Source organism: Apis dorsata, unplaced genomic scaffold, assembly GCF_000469605.1.
Source record: "Apis dorsata unplaced genomic scaffold, Apis dorsata 1.3 scaffold_82, whole genome shotgun sequence".
In the NCBI taxonomy this organism is placed as follows: Eukaryota; Metazoa; Arthropoda; class Insecta; order Hymenoptera; family Apidae; genus Apis; species Apis dorsata.
The window spans coordinates 435,937-444,621 of record NW_006263380.1 but is presented as its reverse complement, the minus strand read 5'-3'; the positions used below and the strand labels follow the sequence as shown (position 1 = coordinate 444,621).

The window sequence follows — 8,685 nt, the reverse complement described above, 5'->3', positions numbered from 1 at the left end:
AAAAAAAAAAACGGTTAATTTGGATATTAATTTGGATATTAATTTGGATATTAATTTGGAACGTTAGCACGAAAATTCACGTGAAAGAACGACCCGTATTTTGGTCCACGATGCTCTTCTCTGTTCGTTCATGCGTTTCTAATGAGCCAATTTTACGCCACTGATTTCCAGTACGCTATAACTATAGCTATATAGTAAATGTTCTAACTTCAACCAAATAGAATTTTCATACTCTGATTCATTCGGTGCTCGAGCAAATGCGAACACATGTTGCACATCAAAAGCATCTATAGTCCTTTGTGACTATAGTTGCAAACGATCCTGTTTGTTCGACAAAGAGCACTTCCTTTTCTTCTTCGGACACTTTGGATATGATTGATCGTTCGCTCAATCGTTCGTATAATCTGTACGAGTTAAACGAGCCAAGTAAAAATAATATCTTGTTAGATATTACGATATCTTTGTTTGTTCTTGATAATAGCTCCGTTTCACGAGATACTGAAATTATTTATTAACGCGTGATTCTACCTGCTGCTAAAGTTAATTCAAGGGTACGCGATTAACTATATCCTGTATATCCTGTTATAAAATCTTATAAAGTAAGAAAAACTTATCGACCAATTTTTCTTTTTTTTTTTTTCTTCTCTCTCGACTCGAGAAACTGTTTTTAGCGAAGTCTCGAGGCAACGAAAGTTACGAGTTAGACAAGAAACAGGAAGTAAGAATATATATATATATATATAGTCTAGTTAGAAGTATCGCAGTTTACAGGAGAGACGATAATTTAACTATCGTCAATTTGAGCGTCATCGAAGGTCGCACGTGGCTCTTCTAACGAGCGAGTTTGCTAGACTTTCTCATAATTGCACCGGCAGTCACGAAGGCTGCAGGTGGTTCTCGCGAGATCCCAATCATGTGAGTCAAGGTATTCTGACTTTACACAATGATGCGTCCCCTTCTTCCTCCGCTGTTGGATCTACACGCAACTCTGGATTCCGGATTTATGAGACTCGGTCTAATTTCCTAACTGTACACGATTGTTCTTTTCGGAATGCAGTCGTTCATCCTGCCACCATCTTTCTCTCTTCTCGCTGGATCAACGTATCCGTTAGAATCAAATTCTTTTTAAGAGCGAAAACAATGTTTCCTTGATAGAAAACGAAGTGGAAGAATGACGTAAAAGTTCTAGTCTAATCGTTAAAATTTCCAATTTTTTTGGTAAGAAATCTCTTTGGATAGAAATGGAAGAATTCAATGTAATGTATTTTGTGTAAAAGGATGTTTGTCGATATCGTTGACGCGATCATCCGAAATCGTCGAATAACGCGATAAAATCGTTTCGATAGATGATCCTCTAATTGTTTTGAACGGGATAATTGTTAAATAAACGCAATTGTCCTTTTTCTTCTTAGAGGATAAGTATCGTATCCCTGTTCGAAGAATTGGCTCTATCGTCTAACTTGATCGTTTCGTAACGAGATCGTTTCGAGAACATTTCGACGATGTAATGATACAGTAGTCTCGATACACAATGAGAGCCCGATCACGCGTTACGAAAACCGAATTAACCCCTTTCGAGACCTTAGCGGATCATTTTGCCTCCGATGATTCCTTCCTATTATTAGGACGCATCGTGTTTGTATCTTTTAAACGGATGGACGTCTTTTACGGTGTGTTTGTTTAAAAAATCCGAGTTTTATTTTAAACAACCGGAAACATCCATCCAACGTGTCAATTATTTATATCAATATTAGATCGATGCATATCGATCGGCTTAATTTCCTCAATTTTGTATTGGAAGTAATTTAGAAATTATTCCATTTCCATCTAATTAATAGGTTAGAAAGTTAATTTGAAATATTGATAGTCTCTTAAATGAAATTAAAATAATCTCAAAGACTTGATTAACGCATTTTTATTACGTATTCGTTTCAATTAGCGTTTACAGTGAAAGTAGTAATACGTTTCACGTGAAATTACCGTAGATAAAATTAACGCTTTGAACGATAAACGACTGGAACGATGGATTACCTGTCGCTATAAATTTCTCTTCCAACGTTAAGAAATTTCAGAAATTTCGTTCTAACGGTCTAAACTAGTTAAACGAAACGCATCTGTTTTAATAATTTCACAGGATAACGAGAACGAAGAATCAGTTGAAATCGATTTCGAAACGAGTGGGTTGTGATAAAAGGATCTCGTTTCGTTCGATCAAAGCTAAATTCGAAAAGGGTTTTATGCGAGTAACTATGCAAATTATCCATCCATTAAATCGGTTGTGACGGATAGCTCGGCGGATTGATCCTTTCATCGTCAGACCACGTAAACGCGCGTACCGTTAGAGTTGGCATAAAAATGGATGCGATTCTTTTAAAATGTTGCATCGCCACCAAGAAGGCAACGGTATATTCGCGAATTGTATCGCACGAGGATCGATTAACCTGGATAAAGATGGGCGCATTTTTCGATACCATCCTATTCTAAACGTCTCGTCGAGCGTGCGATCACGTCCAACACGAATTTTCCGCTCTTCTCTCATTCCCCCATTAAACGAACGCGTCATTTTTATTCCGTTAAGCTCCTTGCGTTTCGTCATCGCGTAGCGCGTCTACACCTGTTTCTTCTCTTCTCTTCCCCCTCTTTCCTAACGATCTCGTCGATGATTCACTCGCGATTTCTCGGTTTCCAGAGGTTGGCCGGGATAATACACAGGAATCGTACGTTTCCTCGCCTCCTTCCTTCCTGATCGAGAACACGAACCGTTGGGTGTGTACCGCCATTTGTATTCGGAACCACTAGGAAGTGAAATTCGAAGCCGGTTGTTGGGCATCGTGCGAAAATCGTCCGCCTATTGCGAATCGGCTCACGAACGAAATCCGCTCTCTATAAATCAGAGGGGGCCGAGCGATCCGTTTTCTCCCTCCACCGCGGATATTTTGACAAATACACGGAAGCCGCTTTCGAATCGCTTTTCGGCGATTTTCGATCCATCGGCGAAAGCGGACCGATCTTTCGAAGGGAATTGGGTTAATTCTGTTGTTCCGATTTATCCACTTTTTGTCATGCGTTCGTGCGTTCGAACCATAACTCGTAGTCTTTTTCGGGGAGGGGGATGGATGTGAAACTGTGCAGTCGTTGAATTTTTTCCAACGCTCGTACTTTTTCCCCTTGGTATTCATTCGAATATGACGATAATTTCTCGTTGCATGCCGGCAATTTTTAATTGGCAATTAGGAAGGAACTAAACGTTCGAGATCGTGGAACGATAGCTGTACTTTGACTGTTTTTCGGAGATGATCGTAAGACGTAAACTGTTCCTTAGGAAATTTTTCGTGTGTGTGAATTCGTGCTGTAACCGTGAAATTCTTAATTAGCAATTAGAGAGTCGAAAGAGGCGAGGAGCTAATGAAATGTTGTAAGAATACCGATTTTTGCACAAACGCGAACACGTTTAAAACTTGCCTTACTCTACGCTAATTACGATTCTCCAATATAATATAAAGATTGTTGAACAACTGGCCATAATTTCATTCCTTCTCTCTCTCTCTCTTTCCTTCCCCCCGTTTCATAAAAGGAAAATAACGTTTCGCCGGTCGTTTAGAAATATGGTATGCTCTCGAGGTGTCGATGCTGTCTAGTGAACGAAATTCTTCGCGTTTTTCCCATGCCACGCTCGATGCTCGAATAACGTTCACGGCGTCTGCTCGTGTCGGAATACCAATTAGTAGCGGTGATAAAGATCGTGATCGTCACGCGGAATCTGTTGGACTCGATTAGAAAAAACGTTACGTAATGGTTACATTGATATTTCTTCCCTCGATTTTTCGCTTTACGTTCCAACGATCGAGTACATCATCTCGTCTTGGTGTTACTTTCCGGTCGATCTCAATCGCGACGACGGACGAGATTGAGGTTGCATTGGCAAGGGAACGCGTTCGGACTCGAGTTTCGTTCGTTCGTTGGGAAGGAACGAAGAAGGACTCGTGAATGAATCAGCGGTTTGATTACGATCGAACAGGTTGCACACGCTTCTACCGACGAAATATATTATTGCTCGAGGAGAAGGTTTAACGTCCAGTTGAGTCACAACGAGGACTTGGAATCGATCGTCGTTTAACGATCCCTCGAAACGAGTCATCCCTCGATCGAGGATAAGAGGATAAAAGAGAGGGATTTCGTTGAATTTCTAGACGATTTCTCGGAGATTCCTCGGAGAAATAGCGAAGGAAGTGCCAAAAATCGGGAACATTTCCTTTTAACGCGAGCAACGAAACCTATGTCCTGCGCCTCGCTACACGGATTTTCAATTAGTCATTAATCCTTGCGCGGTTGAATGTAAATAGGACCGTTATACCGTCCTTCAGAGTGTAATTTAAACCCAATAGAATGAGTAGACGATAAAGTGTTACGTGTACGAGGGTGCTCGTCTACGTAGTTGTTATATTTTTTACTCTCTTTCTTTCTTTCCTCTCGGATGATGAACGAGACTGCAAAGACTGCCGCGAAAAGATTTTACAAATTTTTACTACATTGCGACTCGTTGAGTCGATTTTCGCGAATTCGAAAATGGTGGAAGGAGAAGAGATTGGCGTTTGGCCAAGAAAGCGGTAACCGAAACGGTCGCCTCGTACATTTCAATCAACCAACTATTTCATAAGCGTCATAGGTATACGAGATAAGTCATCAGACACGTTTCGATGAACAGACTACCGCGTTACGTGCGCACGACTGTGTAAATCGCGTTCGACGATGTAACGTGTTCTATGTATCGAGGTATCGGGACGATCGTCGTCGATCGATACGGTAAAAAAACGACATAATAATTTATTAACCGTTACGATTTATTTATTCATTAAATAATTAGGTGTTTAATATCTTACAGCGATCGATGTACCTCACGCGAATGCGTCAGGATTTAACATTATCTCACGTGTCCTTACGTTGAAGAATAATGCACTTCGATACGAGTTATCTCGGAGCAGTTACTCGTGACTAGGTGGTATTTTAGATTAAGTATCGATTTTCGAGGAGTAGATCGGATATAATTCCCGAGCTTTCGATTTTTCCATCACATTCTTCGTATCTTTGGCGCGAGAGATATCTACGAAGGATATTTCACGAGTATTCGGGATAACGAGTTTAAATATAATTGAAGTTACGCCCGTACGTGGATGCGTGTTATCGGTATAACAAGTTTACGGAGGAATTATATCACGTTGTACCTCGCTCTTCAAGGAATTCAAGAAAATATCAAACAGTTACTTAAGAATTCTCGCGTAAACTTATCGCACGATTGAAGGGAGAAAGTGACTCGTATAACATCCCATAACGATCGACGTTTCGATGGAGAGATACTCGTGATAATTTGCAAGCTGTACTTTGGAGAAGTCAGTACTTAGAGATTTTAACTGCATCCGTACGCCCCAAGTGTTACGCATTTGCATACATAGTGTAGGCAGGTTCGGCAGTTACTTCATTAGATTCACAGAAAATTATAGTTTTAACCCGTTTCTAAATTCACCTCGATAATCTCGCTAGAGATAACGCGTATGAATCGGGATTTTTTTTTTTTTTTTTAAGATTCCATCGTAATTTGACTGGCATTCACGCGAAGGGTACGCTACTTATTTCGCGATATTAGTTAGTATTAAGATCTTTAATTAAGGAAAAAATTGGACGATTCCCGTGGCTCGTAATCCCATTATCGTTCTGTAAGAGCATTTGTCGGTCGAGCACGTTTCGAGATACCTACACGGTTGTGAACTGGTTTTGCTAAACTCCCGTGGATAACTTTAGACCGCGACGTCATTAATGTTAGAGTGGAAAGCACTTTCCGTGACGCGCAAGTAGCGCAAAACGAAAAAGAGAGTCGCCTTGCCGAGCGAACGAACGTCCTTGCCAGCCAAGTCCACTCCACGAACGTAAATCATCTTTGAACGCGTCGATCGCGCCGTTGTACAAATAACTCCTCGTTGTCCTCGTGTCACACGATCCGAATATATATTATATATTTTCCACGAACGGTGTGGGATTGTCAGTTTGACGATTGGTAGCGGCTTGCATTACCGGATCGAAAGAAACTGTTATAATGTGGCTTTTCGACGAAATTCCACGTTNTTAAAACCAGTATGCGATATCAAGAGATCACTGGGTTTCGAGGTTCANAAAAAAAAAAAAAAAAAGAAAAGAAATAAAGAAAGAAAGAAAGAAAAAAACGTATCCGGAAATCGTAAGAAACGAGCCCTTCTATCGCCATCTCGAAGCAATTACAACGATCCACGCATCGCGTTAGATTTACTCGAAATTATACATTCATTACCGATTTATAGCGATGCATCGTGTATTATGTTCCGATCGAATAGACGTTCTTTATTTCCCATACGATCATAAACGGTACGACATCCGATTATCGAAGTCCGATTATGGTAATGGTGCGCTCGATGCTTAATACGACCGCCTCGTAGAGCAGTTTGAGTAGAAAATAAACAGAGAGAGCGTTTCCCGAAGATGGAGTCGCTCTCGAGGCTGGCCATCTTGCTCGATTAACGTTTCACCCTTCCCGTTTCATCTTCTCTCTCTCTCTCCTCCTCTTCGCTCTCGCGAGACAACCGCGTATCATTGTGGCAACGAGGAAGCGAATCGGGTTGGAGCATGTGGGAATTACCGTTTCGCGATAACGCGATCCTCGAGCGTGTGTGGCGGAAAACGCGAAAAGCGAGGTGTGCGAACGCGGCATTAAACTTCCGATTATCGCGGAAATTTGAACGGAATACGGATAACGATCGTGGTAAAAAAGCGAGCCGATTCAACGATTCAACGATGATGAAAGATCCTCTTCTGTTTTCATTGTTTACGAAATTACAACGTAAGTTTCGTATCCAATGTTTTAATAAATTGAAAAAGATCGGATGGGAATTCCTACTGCTACGGGTCGAGAACCGATCCGACGATGCCGGATGGAAACGATCCTACGGGATCGTTTATGCGGCTGTTATCTCGATATCGATTCGAAAACGTTCTCGAGATCGAGGTAAAGATAGATAAGATGGTATTTCCGTATGATCGCGATCTTCTTGGATTCTTAACCCTTTCGGTAATTAAATAAACCATTGATCTATTCGTACACCGATTTCGATAAGTTATCGTTATTCCACTATGGCTGTTCTCTCGAGAAGATTCGAACGCGTTCTTCACCTCGGATGGATGGAAGGAAGGAATCATTCACGACCTTCGACTTACGTAAACGAACGCTCTTGGCCCAACCACGAGTCCTTCCACGTATTCGCGCCGTATATCGCGTTGAGCAATTACAGTCGTGTAAAGTTTGTTCACACTACCCACCTCGTTCGCCTTTGGTTGACCAGCAGGATCCACGGGACTTGGCGTTCGATCTCTCGAGATTTCTCTTAGAGGAACCGTTGGCAACTGCACTCCCTGCACCCTTCGACGATCACCAACAACCGCGCTCGTCCGATTCCCTTCGTCTCGGGCATCGAGCGAATTTTATCCCGATCGAAAGCGGCGCCTCTCGATCCGTTTATTCGATCTTTCTTTTCTTTTCTTTTCTTTCTCTCTCTCTCTCTCTCTCTTTCTCTTTTTTCCGGGTCTTCTCCCCCTTATCCGGTGACACTCGCCGGTCGTTTTTGGTCACCCGGCCACGAGTTTTACGAGTTCACCGACTCCGTGAATCGCGATCTGCTATCAGAATGAAGGCTTTTCTTAAGGCCGTCTCGTACTTATGTCGCTGCCCCCACTATGGGGCAACGTGCCGCGAGCACTCCTCAAGCTCTTCGGCTTGTCGGGGCCCGAACAACGATGCCCCCCTCTGAACATAGAAAAGGAAATACGTGCCAGAACGGACGACACACTTTCGTTCCTTCTTCTTTCGCCCGCTCTTTCCACTCGTTCGCTCTTCCTTCTTCTGTCTCTCGCCGTTTCCACTCGTCTTCGTTTTTTCATCATAGCGGCGATACTTTTCCTCCGAATCGTTCATTTTCTCTAGTTCTCTACGAATATCTCTCGAATACGAATCGATGTGATTAAAGCGTGGTAACTGCTTCTTCTCGTCCCAAAATTCGATACTTTTTTTTCCCCGTCTCGATGCTTCTTTTTTCTCTTTTTTGACGGACGCGTGCCACGACACGCAAAACGCAAGAAAGGCGTACGTTCTTTTACTTTACGTTTTCTTTTTTTTTCCCTCCCTCTCCGCTGCGCGAGACATCCGATATCGAATCGTGATCGATTCGTGATCGATTCGTGATGGATCGTATCGCAGATAAGCGGGGGAGTGGATGTCGTTTTTCGCCATTCAAATGGTTAAATTTCCGTGACTCGATTACGTTGTTCGCGGCCGATCGATCGAAACCACTTTCCGTTCGATCGGCTCGTTTTCGTTTTCAACGCGTACACACGCTCGTCACAGACCGATTTTTCATCGGCGGTGATCAATCACGCGATCGATCCATCAATCCATCTGTTCGCTGGCTCGCGATACTTTCTCCGCAGATCTGTCGATATAATCTGGCACAGTTACGCGCGATCCTCGGCCTCGGCTCGCAACGAAACATGTGTGTCACGTCAGATTGGATATTTGCGCGCGTGAAATCCTCCCATTCCGCGAGGAGTAGCCGCGAAAACGATCATTCTTGGCGAAATGGAACGATGTTGTTGAATCGTAACGCTTTC

At 42.6% G+C, this 8,685-nt stretch overlaps 1 protein-coding gene across 1 annotated transcript in view; it reads right to left on the bottom strand.

Moving 5' to 3' along the window:
• LOC102672385 overlaps window positions 1-8,043 on the bottom strand; it is a 28,875-nt gene extending 20,832 nt beyond the window's left edge. The window contains exon 1 of the mRNA XM_031508249.1: window positions 7,342-8,043. The gene's annotated coding sequence lies outside the window, so the exon portion shown is untranslated. The remainder of the gene's footprint in view (window positions 1-7,341) is intronic.
• Between the last annotated feature and the right edge of the window lie 642 nt (window positions 8,044-8,685).